Source organism: Neofelis nebulosa, chromosome 2 (genome assembly GCF_028018385.1).
Source record: "Neofelis nebulosa isolate mNeoNeb1 chromosome 2, mNeoNeb1.pri, whole genome shotgun sequence".
NCBI classification, from domain to species: Eukaryota; Metazoa; Chordata; class Mammalia; order Carnivora; family Felidae; genus Neofelis; species Neofelis nebulosa.
The window spans coordinates 19,370,680-19,385,236 of record NC_080783.1 but is presented as its reverse complement, the minus strand read 5'-3'; the positions used below and the strand labels follow the sequence as shown (position 1 = coordinate 19,385,236).

The 14,557-nt window shown below is 47.5% G+C and overlaps 1 protein-coding gene across 4 annotated transcripts in view; it reads left to right on the top strand.

The window, feature by feature from the left end:
• Positions 1-14,557, top strand: part of PNKD (PNKD metallo-beta-lactamase domain containing) — a 60,537-nt gene that overhangs the window by 20,684 nt on the left and 25,296 nt on the right. The window lies entirely within an intron of this gene.

Genomic DNA, 14,557 nt, shown 5'->3' with positions numbered 1-14,557 from the left:
TCTTTTAAGCCGAACGCCCTTTGCAAGTTTAAAACTTCAAACGTCCAAATGTAGAGGGAACTGGGAATCTCTGACCCTGGGAACTGAGACATTCCCCGATTGAAGTTACTTCAACCAGGAAAGCAGGTGTTTGAGAGTCAGAAGGCCTGACTTGGGATGTAGGTTACTAGTATTAGTGTGCCTGTTGTGTCAACCCTCCCGGTCACTAATGCAAGGATGCCCTCCTCGTACCATTTCCCAAACCAGGAAGTGAGTTCTGGCAAGTTTTGAAACATTGCCCGGGTTTGTATTGTTGCAAAGTCCATGTTTTTTCCATTACGCCAAAGCTGCCGGTAGAGGAACAGCCTTATTTCAGGTGTTTATCTAGTGCTTATCTAGTGCTAATAAGCTACAGATCAACGTACTGCTGAATGTCTTTCACAGCCCATGGGCGCTAACTTTCTGAATGGTGGGGGTGAGGCAGGTAAACTTGACAAAACACAGCTAGAAATGAATGCAGGTAGACCACCAAGACCACCTGAAGCCCTCCTGATTCCAAACGCATCACTAAGCAGTTTTCTTTACATGATTACCTCTGGTGGTCTGTCCAGCTGTCATAGAGCAGACTTAGGAAGGAGGGGCCCATGGACTTATCTGGAAGCTTATATGCATACCAAACATAAGTGAAAACAGTGTACTTACTAGTAAGCATAGTAAGCAAAATTGCCACATAGATTATATATTTCAAACCAATTAAAATACAGATGTTTTTAAAATTACACCCCCCCCTCCCCCGCCCACACACACATACTATGTATATTCGTATAGCTACCATTTAAAAAGGAGTTACTTAGGGGGACTGGTAGACATTATGGCAGGCTAACTCCCCCAGCCACCCCAACTCCCAATGTAAATTCAGTTCTTAGGGGGCCACAGACCTCATTTTAAGAAGTCCCCTCCCAAAGCGTGAGCTCACCGGAGCAAGTCCCCTGATATCAGAATAGAGCCGTAGGTGAGATGCAAAGCCTTGCAGAATCTGGAAAGATCTCCAGACACCCCTTCATGTTCTCTACCCTTGGGCCCGTTCCCCAGAAAGTACCTCTCTACTTTCTGGGAACTGCTAGAACAGTCTCCAAGGAGATTTGTTTCCCAGCCAGCAGTCACATCTGCCCCATGGGCAAGTGGAATGTGGGGACACACACCACCAAGCCCCATGCAAGCCTTGCTGCTTGCTTTTTCCTGGGCCAATTTGCTGATCATGGAATCAAGATTATAATCCTAAAAGAATCTGAAATGAAGCATCTAGCCCAGGGCACACCAGAGGCATTCAGTACCCTTCTCTTGACCCCTTTTTATCCCTGGATAAAAGGGATAAACGTGTTATTCATAAGACTCTTAGCAGATCATTAATTAAGCCCCTATTGTCTGTCAAGCAGACAGCAATTTCTGGTTCTGGAGGTGACAAAACTGAAGGACATAGCCCCTGTCCTCAAGAAACTCACAGTCTAGGGGAGATGGTTAAAGACCACCTGATTATAATTTTGACAGTTTGGCAAGTGCTGGGATGAAGAAATGCTTACTTGGGAATAGCATCTTATCTTAAGCATGGGGTTTAGGGCCCCCTGGTCCCAGCAATCTAGGATTGGGCGGATAGAGTGGGGTAGGAGTGGCAAGAAGTTGGGCTGAGCTCGGAGACAGGGAGTCAGAATTGAGATTTTACCTCCAGGGCAATGGGAGGCATGTGACTATCAGCAGCCACCTAGAAGGAGGTTGGGAAGGTCGCGGGAGGCCCGCTGGCGCCCCTAGAGTAAAGTCGCTGGCTTCAGCAAATAAAGATGCAGGATGACCAGTTTTATTTGAACTTCAGACATACAACAAATAATTTTTCCCCTAAGTATGTGTCATTGCCCCATATAATATTTGGAAATACTTACACTAAAACTATTCCTTGCTTATCTGAAGTTCAAATTTAACTGGGCGTCTTGTATCTTTCTGTCAACCCTGCCCTGGGAGGAAAGTCAAGTCAAGTTCAGTCAAGTCAGAGGCAGCTGCAGGCAGCGTAGAGGGAATGAAAGGAATCAGGCTGCTGTTTGTTTTAGGGACGGGGTAGCCAAAGCTTAGTGATTGATGAGAGGAGAGGCAAAGGGAGGTCCGGGAGGAGTGGGCCCCTGGGTGGTGTCCCGGGAGCCCAGGTGGAACCAGAAGGGAGTGGGCAGGGAAAGTTCAGCTTTGCACCTAGCCCCAGGGCTCCAATCATCTGTCCTACAAATTCCTCCTGCAGTGTGCCTGATTACTTAGAGTTTATGCATTACTCCACCCAAGAAAGGTCTTTTCATTTATCACTTTCTCCAAAAAGCTGCCGGTCCCCCCCTTTTTTTTCCAGAGGACTCTGTGTTTACTGACTCAAGGCATTTAACCCAGCCTGGGGTAAATATGCCTCTTTCTCCCCACTGGAGGGCTAGGACAAAGTCTCATTCATCCCTAGCTTCAGACAGCCCTGCCCCATCATCTGTTGAATTAAAGGGATTCTAACATTAAAAAATTAGAACTCTTTCCCCTAAAAATTAGTCTTATTATCCATAAACATTAAGTCAGCACTTTCTTCTTCTTTTTTTTAAGTTTATTTATATATTTTGAGAAAGAGATTGAGAGAGTGTTCACGAGTGGGGGAGGGGCAGAGACAGGAAGAGACAGAATCCCAAGCAGGCTCTGCGCCATCAGGATAGAGCCCCATGCAGGGCTTGAATCCACAAACCGGTGAGATCATGACCTGAGCTGATTGAGCCACTCAAGTAGGTGCCCCTAGTCAGCACTGTCATAAAGAAATTGGGAGTAGAAAGAAGGGTGGATGTGGATGTCCCAGAAACAAGAGGTTTGTCCTAGCTTTGCCCCTGAATGGCTGTCAGGCCTGGGGCCCATCTCTTTACTTATGAATGAGTCTAATCATATTGTTTTTTCCTACCTCCTGCACTTTTGAGGCCTCGGATGAAATCATCTACGTGAAAAGCACTGAAAATGGCACGCACGTGGCACTGTTGCTAGCGATCTTAGCAGCTCAATAGAACTGGAGACAGGTTGGGGAAGAGCTCCTTCCCTGGATGCGTCCCCTTGTGACAAAGGCTGGGCCACAGAACCCGCCTGGCATCCACTGTGCTGCAGCCAGGGCACCGGGCAATGCTTTCCAATCTTCCCTGACTATCAGAATCACCTAAGGGGCTTGTGAAAATAGGTCAGTTCCCTTGGGGATACCTCTTCCTAGACTCAGAAATGTGAATCAGCATCTTAGCGGAGGCTGAAACGAAGGCCCCCTGGTGAATCCGAATATCAGCCAGCTTTGGTGCTAGACAGACTTGGGCTCTGTTCAGATCACTTTAGTGGCTGTGTGACATTGGGCATATTACTTAACTTCTCTGAGCCTTGATATCCTTATCTATAAAAAAGGGAGATTAGGGGGTGCCTGGGCGGTTCAGTCGGTTAAGCATCCAACTTCGGCTCAGGTCATGATCTCAGGGTTCATGAGTTTGAACCCTGTGTCGGGCTCTATGCTGACAGCTTGGAGCCTGGCACCTGCTTTGAATTCTGTGTCTCCCTCTCTCTCTGCCCCTCCCCCACTCATGCTCTGTCTCTGTCTCTCTCTCTCTCTCAAATATAAATAAACATTAAAAAAAATTTTTTAAGGGAGGTAACAATAGGGTATAAGGATTAAAAATGGCAGTTTTCGAATACTTGGAGCCTAGCAAACTCTGTGAATTGCTGTGGTCGGTTGAAAGAGAAGCCCAGTGACTCAGTCGGCCAGCGGCGTGATGGCGTGATTGCATTCAGGAAGACTTAACAGGACGTGATAGGTGAATTCGCCTTTGTGTAGCTCAATCCTGCCCTCACAGGCTGCCCTCCACGGCTGCGGACCTTGATCTCCTCTGTCACCCTGACCCGTTGGGGATTCCCAGCTTCTGCAGGTCTCTCGTGGGCGGAAAGCCTTCCTCATTTGCCTAAACAACTGCGCGCTCCAAAAAGCCAACAGCCATTTCCTCTTCTCTTATTCCCAGCCCAAGATAATAGCTGCCCTGCAACCTCTCGTTACCCGTAACTGCACCCCCTCTATCATCTCAATTTCAAGTGCCCACGCCCTGACCATCATCTGTCTCTCCAGCTCAACAACCCCAACTGCCATTGTGACCACACCAGGACTGACAACTCATGCGTCTCCCATCCTCCTCCTGTCCCTCCCCGCTTCTCTCCCCTCCTTAACCAGCTTCCATCCCTGGTCCCTCGTGAGAATCACCACACTGCTCTGCCCCTCTCTGCCTGGGGGAACTCAGCGGGCAGATACTGCCCTGCACGCACACAGCTGAAGGGGAGAAGGAAGGTGCTGGCTGATCTCACAGAGTTCATGAAGACTTGGGTTTTTTTCTCGTCATTCGTCTTGACATCCCCCACCCTAGATGATTCCTCCACATTTCCCTCAATCTCTTCAGCGCTCCAACACCTTCTCCAAAGCCTCACTCTCAGCCTTGGCCTTGCTTCCTATGTCCCTGAGGAAAGAAATGCAGAGAACTGCCCCCTGTATCTCCACTTGGCTCTCCCAAACTTTGATGTGCAAACAAGTGATGTGGGGATCTTGTCTAAATGCAGATTCTGCTTCTCAGGGTGGGACCTGAGAATCTGCATTGCTAAGGAGCTCCAGGCAAGTCACTCCTGCCTGGTGGACCGCACTCTTCTAGACGAGGCCATAGGCATCCCAACCTTAATTTGGCCAATGTTTAACTCCTTTTTAAAAATTAATTAATTAATTTTGAGAGAGAGAGAGAGAGAACAGGTGGAAAAGGGGCAGAGAGAGAGAGAGAGAGAATCCCAAGCAGGCTCCTCACTGCCAGCGTGGAGCCCGATTTGGGGCTCAAACTCATGAACCACAAGATCATGACCCAAGCCAAAGTTGGACACTTACCCGACTGAGCCACCCAGGTGCCCCTGGCCAACACTTAATTCCTAATCCCTGTCCCCATCCCTACCCAGTCTGATTGAGGATTCTAGCATATTCCTTCACCTCCATCAAAGATGCAAGATACACAAGAGGGGCTGGAAGGAGAGATGTCAGAAGAACTCCAGCCTTGAGAGTGTTATTCATTAGAAATATGACTTAAGCCACATAAGTAGTTAAAAATTTTCCATTAGGCCCATTTAAAAAGTAAAAATAGGGGTGCCTGGGTGACTCAGTCAGTTGGGCATCTGACTCTTGGTTTCAGCTCAGGTCGTGATTGTAAGTTCGAGCCCCACATCAGGCTCTGCACTGGTGGTATGGAGCCTGCTTAGGATTCTGTCTCTTTCCCCCTCTCTCTGCCTCTCCCCTGTTCACTCTCTCTCTCTCAAAATGAATAAATAAAATTTAAAAATGAAGTAAAAAGTAAAAGTAAACACGTGAAATGAATTTTAATTATTTATTTATTTAACCCAACATATCCAAAAACATTATTCCAACATTTAACCAAGTATAAAAAATTAAATTGGCAGGATTTTTTCCATGCTAGGACTTTGAAATCTCGTTTACATTTATAGCACATCTCAATTTGGACGTTAAATTTTCATCAGAAATATTGACTCTTCATCTAGATGTTATAAAAAACGTACAGTTGAAAAAGTATTGTTCCATACATTTTTGAGTAACTGAAATAAGTGTTGATTTTTATATTTAAGTTTAAATGAATTGAAATCAGACAAAATTAAAATTCAATTTCTCAGTTGCACTAGACATAGTTCAAGTATTCAATAGCCACATGGGGCTGGTGGCTACCATATTGGCCAGCACAGATCTATAGCAGTTATGCTGGTCATCAACTGAAGGAAGACTCGGGGTCAAGGTCTATGCTGTAATTCATCGCAGACATCCCCCCCTCCCCCCCGGCTTCTCCCCAGATGCCTTGCATAGGTCCTGAACTCGGCACTTTTTACTGAAATGAATGTATTTACTGAAAAAATTGACCTCTAGGAAGACAAGCTCAGTTCCAAACATGACCACTAGGGGGCAGGATCTGACTATCATTGTTTGGCAAGAATTTTTCTAGATAGGTGGAAGATCATCCAGTGCGGTGTCCTTTTATTGCTGATCATGACCCATTAGTGAATTCAATTAAGTGGGTCATACCGACAGTGAAAAAATAGACCAGAAAACAATGAGGATACAAGCACTATTATTACGTGTAACTTTGCTTTAGTTTTGTTGACTCCTCTAGTGTGTATGAGTCTTCATGAAAAATGTCCTTATTGTGAGTCATGGTCAAAAAAAGGTTGAAGATCACCCTAATCTTCCTTACCTATGGATAAAGAAACCAAACCCACAAGTTGACCAGTGTTGAAGTTAGAAAACGGGGATAGGAGAGCGCCTTCTACTATTTTCTCTTTCGTTTAGTGGCTCTAAATTCTCCATAAGTCAATTTGAAAAGGAACTGAGCTCAGAGCAGTAGAACGCACACGCGGGCTCACGGTGGCGGTGGCGAGGAGCTGCGGAGTCAGGCCTGACGCCCGGTCCCGTTGTACTAACTCGGCAAGTGCTGCTGGGGGGCTGAGGGGTGAACCGTGCCCTCAGCCCTGCACTGTGGGGCGGCTAGACGGGAGGGAAACCGTAAATACAGCTTCCGCCCTCTTGGAACCTCCAGTGGGGAAAACAGGAGCAAGCGCTCTCACTGGTGAATGTATCACGACAAACAGTAACACCTACGCCGAAGAGAAATGGGCGTGGTGCCCTAAGAGAGCAGTACATGGGACCTCGTGGCAACTGGAGAGGCCAAGGCAGCTGCCCGACAGGGTGGCTTTGAAGAATTGAAGAGTAGCCTGAGTCAGATGGGCCGTGTGTGTGTGTGTGTGTGTGTGTGTGTGTGCGCGCGCGCGCGCGCGTGGCGTACGGTGTGTGGTATGTGTATCTGTGTGTATGTACATGCTATGCGATGTGTGTGGGGTGTGTGGATGTGTGTGTGCGCACGTGTGTGGGGCGGTGGCCGGCATGCTGTGGTCATTCTCCACCGAAGGAACAAGCTGTGAGGAGGCGGTGGAGGCTACCCGGAAGCCGATAGTGCGGGGGAGTGGGGGGGGGGGGGTCCTCGGAGAACTTTGAGGTGAGGGTGAGCCCTGGGGCGTGGCCTAAGAGGAGACTGGGAAGTGGGCGGGGCCCAGATCTACAGGACCTCTTGGTCCTCCTTAAAGATTTTGAATTTTACTTCAAAGAGAAGTCACTGAATGGTTCCGAGCTGGGGAGAGGCATGATTTGGTTCGTATTTTAAGACCATGCCCTGGCTCCGAGCGAGAATGGGCTGGGGGCGGGGGAGGGGAGGGGGGGCGGAGCGTGAGAGCAGGGAGGCTAGTTAGGAGCGATTCTCCTCACGGGTCCAAGGCGGTGGTGGGCCTCCACCTCTGAAGAATCAGTGCACTTCCGTCACAGACCCCCCAAACCCACATATCTTCTTGGGCCTCATTTGGCCGGCCGTCTTCCACGTGCCCCCACATTCATCTCTACCCTGCTCCGCTGTGCGCAGAGCTGGCCTGTGCGGACACGTCGTCGGTGGGACTTCAGTCCTCCAGCTTCAGTTGGGTTTGGCCAATGGAGAGAGGGGAGGCAAGGAGCGAGCAAAGTCAGGGTATTTGTTCTCCTTCCCCCTCCCGAAGGGTCACCACAGACTGGCTCAGTCCTCAACCAAAGTTCCCAGTATCCCTCAACCCAAGGTCAGGTGCCCCTGTCCACACATCTCTGTCCCTCCAGGTTCCATACCTGCTCCATCCCCTAGCTTGTCGGGCCTAGAGGTGGTGCCAGGGCCTCACTGTCACTAGCCCTGGGGAGTTGCACTATCCCTTGTGTTTCCTACACCGCGCGCTTCGCCTTGTAAACCGTTCACAAAGCTCTCCTCGAGTCGTTAGTTGGCGTGTTTCCTGGAAGACTCTGACCGAACCATCTTCTACCCCGGCGGGCAACACAGTGTCAGGGGGATGAGCCTGGGATTTGGGGTCACACAAAACTAGGACTGAATTCTGGCTCTGTCACTTACTAGCTCTGGGAAGGGGTGTGTCACTTAGCCTACCCGAGCCTCAGTTTGTCCATCTCTAACGTGAGGACGTCATCGTCTGCCTTACACAATTGTTAGGATGATGAAATAACACACACAATGCACGGCCCATGCCTAGTGCAGACTAGAGCATCGCTCACCCTAGTTCTGGTCTTCCTTTCCCCGCACCCGAGCACGCACGTATCACTCTGCACTGACTCCAGCACCGTGCTAGGCGCTGGGATGAGGGAGGAGACAGGGGAGGCCATGGTCCTGGAAACCACATACAGTGGCTCCCCCAGTGGACCCCCCCCCCCCGACAGTTCAAGGTCAGAAATATTGAGGGTTACGTTTCAAACTATTCATTTCATTTCCTTTTGACAACTATGCGGCATGCATTTTACTAGAGTCTGGAGATAGAGTAGTGACCAGTTGTGATCAGAAGGGGCTTTGGAAAGGAGGTTGCATTTACTTTCAGTTTTAAAAGAGCTGTATACGGGGCACCTGGGTGACTCAGTCAGTTAAGGGTCAGACTTCAGCTCAGGTCATGATCTCGTAGTTCGTGAGTTCAAGCCCCACATCGGGCTCAGTGCTGACAGCCCAGGGCCAGGAGCCTGCTTTGGATTCTGTGTCTCCCTCTCTCTGCCCGCACCCCCCCTCCCCCCCCCCCCCGCTTGAGCTCTGTCTCTCTGTCTCTCTGTCTCTCTCTCAAAAATAAAATAAAATAAAATAGCTGTACTCCCAGAGAAGACATACCAGTCTCCCTGGGGACTGCCCTCACACTCCTCCCTTCCTCCCTGTGGGAGAGCCTTCAGAACTCCCTGAACTGAGAATCGGCCTTAATTAATTACAGCTATTTCTGGGAGTGTATTAGATCGCCTAGGCTGTGCAGAGGCAGAAGTGTGCCTCAGAGGATTTCTCCAGGTGTGGTGGGGCAGATGTAGGGGGCAAAAACCCCAGGACAGTGACCAGGGCAGGCCGACTGGAGGGGTGGGGGGCACGTGGAAGGGAGCAGTGGGAGCATAAAATGCTGGAAAACTGGGTTGAGGCCATATTGCTAAGTCAAGCAATGTGAATTTAATGGTGTAGACACTGGCTTTGAGCAGGGGGTCAGACCTGATTGAGAGCTGGGCTTCCAAAGGCTTTGTCTGATAGTCCGTGTAAGCCAGGCGGGGGCTACAGGTGTCTGCGGTGGACTGGGTGTTAGGACTCCAGGGTCCAAATCTGGGTGATGGCAGTGGGGAATGGAGGGGGAAGGATCACACCCTTTGTTTGCATCCATTCATTAAAATGTGTATTTGAGCACATATGAGGACCAGACGTTGATGCTGCAAGAATGATACAAGATTCAATAACATCATTGAAAGAACACCTCCCATGAGCCAGGCACCATGTACGTTCCCTGGGTAATCACAGTCAATCATCAGAATAGCTCTGTATGGATCCTCGGTCCCTTTTGCCACGAAATAGACTGAGGCCCCTCTACACCTGCTCTGCCACACCTGGAGATGACCGGAAAGAGGATGGGCATTTCGATTTGGAACTCGAGAGGGAAGCCAAGGTGTACTTTCCGCTTTGGGAGTGATGCGTTCCACGTCAGACTGAGGCAGGGAGAGAAAGCAGTGAACATGGCTCTGGAAATTTAAGGGCTATGTCATGAACTCTGGGGACCTGGACACGTGAGTGGCAGCAGCAGAACGGGATGCGTATGGGAGAACAGTAGGAAGAGACCATGACAGGAAGGCAAAGCAAAAAGAAGGCTCTGCCCAGAGGTTAGGTGACCAGGACTGAACAGTGACAAAGGGGGTTGATGTTGTAGGAGTCAAGAGCCAAATCAGGATGGACCGGTGGGGGCAGAAGCTCAGCTGAGTGGCCTGAGAATGAGTGGGGAGTGAGAAAGAAAGGCAGGAAGGAGGAGTGCTTTATTTATTTTAATAAAACAATATAAAAAAATTTTTTAAGTAAACCCTATCCCCATCGTGGGGCTTGAACTCATGACCCTGAGATCGGGAGTCGCATGCTCTACTGACTGAGCCAGCCAGGCACCCCTAAAATAATCTTTTTGGTTAAAATAATAATACAATCTCATTCTAGAAGGGCAGAAAATATTTTTAAAATATAAAAAAAGAAAACAAGGGGTACCCCATAAGTTCATCAGTCAACAGTCATCACTGGTAGCATCTTAGAGGTTTTTCCATGCATTTTTGTTTACAGAAATCATATCAATTATATAAAATATATACACTTTGGCATCATGTTTCCCCCCTTTATATTGAAATGGAAATTCTACCCACAGTATTTGAGTGTTTGGGGCTGCAAGTATCAAAACACAGAAACAAAAGCAACGGCTAAAAGTGGCTTAAACAATGAGGACAGTTTTTCTTTCACATAATGAGAAGTCCAAGGGCGAGGTAATCCAGACTGGTTAATACAGGGACTTGGTTATGTCTCAAGGACGCTGGTTCCATCCTCACTTGTGCTCTGCCATCTCCAGTGCATTGCAATACCCTCTTAGGCTCCTTCCTCAAAGTCCTAAAATTGGCAGCTGCCGTTCCAGGCATCACAGGCAGATGACAGCATCCTGGAGCAAAAGAAGCGCACAGTCCTATTGTATCCCTTTTCGATCACAAGGAAAACCTTCCCTAGAAGGCCTGCAGCCTATTTCCTGCCCCACCTCACAGCTGTGCAACGTGGAGCAATTGACTTGATCTCTCGGTGCCTCGATGTTCTTATCTGTGCAATGGGAATTATAGCTATTTGACTTATAGGGCTGTCGTGGGAGCTGAGAGTTTTCTGCATAAAGGCACTTAGAACAGTGCCTGGCATGTGATTTGTGTTATATAAATATTTGCTATTATTATCTAATGGCAAGAATTGCATCACATTCCTGGGTCTAACCAATTACATGGCGGGGCAGTGAGTGCACCAAGTGGCTTGGACCAATCAAGATCCACCCACCGGGGCTGGGAAGGGGCTCACTTGGAGGCTATAGCAGTTCATAAGAGAGCTAGCAAAATAGGGGTTAGCAAGGGAAATGGGGTGGGGGATGGAGAATGGGTATTAATCAACCAGCAGGATCTGCCACACATGTATTGATAAAAAACAACAACAACAACAACAACAACAACACACATATGAATGGGAATTGCTTTCTAGAAAATTGTACCAATTAATAATCATCACAAGCAGCATATGAATACCCATCTTCCCATAGTCTGTAAAACCTTAGTCTTCATTTTATTAGTCTTATTCTTTTCCATTTTGATAGATGAAAATCATATCTCTTTATTTAGCTGACATTTTCTGGATTTTTTTAATTTAAGAAATTTAATTTCACTATAGATGTTAAGAGTTTAAATTTTTTTCATGTATATTAGCCATTTATCCCTTTGTTAATTGGGCTCTTCAGGTTTTCTCATTTATTAGAGTCCTTATATTTGAAACATCTTTATTTGGACACCTGGGTGTCTCAGTCAGTTAAGCCTCTGACTTTTGGCTTTGGCTCTGGTCATGATCTCAGGGTTCATGGGATCAAGCCCTGTGTCGAGCTCCCTGCTGACAGTGTGGAGCCTGCTTGGGATTCTCTCTCTCTCTCTCTCTCTCTCTCTCTCTCTCTGCGCCTCTCCTGCTCATGTCCTCTCTCTCAAAAATAAATAAATAAACTTTCAAAAAAATATTAAAAAAATTTTTTTTTCTTAACATTTATTTATTTTTGAGACAGAGAGAGAGAGAGCATGAATGGGGGAGGGTCAGAGAGAGAAGGAGACACAGAATCTGAAACAGGCTCCAGGCTCTGAGCTGTCAGCACAGAGCCCGACGTGGGGCTCAAACTCACGGACCACAAGATCATGACCTGAGCCGAAGTCAGACGCTTAACCGACTGAGCCACCCAGGCGCCCCCCAAAAAAATATTTTTTAAAAAAGGTCTTTATTTATTTACTAAGTAGATTAACTCTGACAAATTTGGGGCAAATATTTTCTACATTTTTTGTTCTTGGCTTTTTCTCTTGTTTGTGTGTATGTGCATGTTTTCTTTTAGTATACAAAAGGTTTAAAAATTTTTAAGTAGCTGAAAGGGTAATTGTTTCCCTTGTTAGGTCTCTAGTTGCTTTTTCTCTGAGTTTAATGGTAATACATGCCTATTAAAAAATTAGAAAAATGCTTTTATTGTTTTTAGCCCTAGAAAGTCTTCCACTATCCAGAGGTTGAACATGCATTTAATTTTCTTCCAATTTTGTATGTTCTATTTTAATGTTTATTTATTTTTGAGAGAGAGAACACGAGAGCTAGTGGGAGAGGGACAGAGAGAGAAGGAGACAGAAGATCTGAAGCAGGCTCTGTGCTGATGGCAGAGAGCCCAATGCGGGCTTGAACTCATGGACCATGAAGTTATGACTTGAGCCAAAGGTGGCCGCTTAACTGACTGGACCCCCCAGGCACCCCTAATTTTGTATGGTTTAATTTTATGTCCTTAACACTTTAATTCACTTGGAATTTATTTCGGTATACTCTGCCAGGCACAGGCCTAAAGTGCTCTTTTCCGAATAGCTAATCAGTTGTCCAAGCATCGTTTCCAGCACCATTAATAGCTAAACATTTTTGCTTCCCCCGTCTCCATCAGCGATTGTTGCAATAATGCTGCATAACAAGCAAATCTGAAACTGAGATGTATACAACAATAAGCATTATTCTCTCAGGCATCTGTGGGCAGGCTGAGTTTCAGCTGATCTAGGCTGAACTCTGCAGGGCTGGGCTGGCTTCTAAGCTGGAGTGGGGTCAAGTTGGCTTCATGTTTTTCATCCTCCTTAGACCAGCAAAGACCCGAGGGATGTTCTTACAGCAAAAGGCATGTACATGTATCCATATACAGAGACCGGGTTCAACCACAATTGCATGTTTAAGACCTCTGCTTATATCATGTCTGCTAACATTCCACTGACCAAAACAAATCACAAAACCAAGCCCAACATCAATGGCATGGGGGAGTCTATTTTGCCTTTATGGAAATGCGCATAGTCACATAACAAAGGATGTGTTTACAGGGAGAGATGAAGAATTTCAGAACCGAAGGAAAACAAAAAAAAGAAAGAAAGAATTGAGAGCCGAAATACAATCCACCAAACCCATGGAGACTAACTTTCAGGAAAGTTGAGATAAAGGCAGAATAGAATCTAGAAAGGGACCCACAGTCAAGGGACGTTTGTAAGGCAGTGAGATACTCAACTTTGCTCGTAGGGTGAGGAAAAGCAGCGGCCAGGAGGAACACCAGTTGAAGATATGAACAAGGCTAACAGCATTTCCTCTAAAAATTCACATGGAAGAAACAAAATTTGTAGATGGTGGGTGGGCACAGACCTTATCTCCTCTAAGGATATTGGCCGAAAGTAAAGGAAGTGGAGGTGTGCCTGAGGTCTCCAATAGCAACTGGAGGTAATGAGAGGGCATCTCGGCAAAGTCAAAGCACTGTCAAGTATAGGTGTTAGGGGTCTCAGAGGGGTGTCGGGGGTCCCTGAATTGTAGAGGCTCTAATTCACATTGGATGGCCATCTTCTCCAGCTTTGTCCATGAGGTTTGAAAAGGTGAGTGACTGTCAGGTTGGTACAGGTAGGTCTCTGGAGATTGGTAGGCTAACGATGGAGGGACAAGGTGGGTGAGGAAGCTGACAGGTGGTGAGTGGTTCAAGGGACTGAATCCAAGTTCTCACTGGGAGGGAAGAAATGTGGGCAGGAGGGGCTGAGGGGCTGGGAAAAAGCACATGGTTTTAGGGGTTGGAGATAAAGGAGTACAGGTTGTGGGGCTGACGACGTGGGGCTCCCCAAGTAGTTCTTAGATTCCCTAAAGTTTGAGAACTGCTGAGCTGCAAGTTTCAATGAGCCATGATTGTTGCAATTCCCCGATGGCAGGAAGTAGACAGGAAGACCAAAACAGGTGTCTAACTCCTCAGAGTCTGGGCTGGGTCAGTGGTCGGACTGATGAGGAAGAGTGGAGAGAAGCTTTCAAATGAGGCAGGAGGAGCAATGATCTTGACCTGGAACGGCACATGACAAATGTGGGAGGCTGAAGGTTTCTCCTCCAGAAGGCAGGGCAGCAGGAGGGGGGAAGGGAATAGAAGAGAGGGGTCATGGCCCGTCAGGACAGGGCAGGCTGTGAGGAGGCAGAAGATGTCAGAGGCATTGTTGCTATACAAACCAGGGTTGCAGGGTGTATGGCACACGCCTTGGAGGGAGGTCCACAATGGGAAGGTGAGCTCGGCGTGGGGGCAGCAGATGAGGGTACAGACTGATGTGAATGGGGCTGGGCTGTGTGGGGGCCAGATTATGCTAGCCACCACTGCTGCATCTGGCTAATTTTTCTACACTGAACTCACTGTTCCACCCTGGTCCAACAAGATGTCTCTTTTCTCTAATATTCAAACAGTTCTTCCATATCAGCTCCTTCATGATCGCTCATTGTCACTGGCATTGCCATCATCATCATCATCATCATCATCATCATCACCATCAATACCATGATCTCCTGAATGCCAGCCAAGCACCCGGCATTAAGCCTGA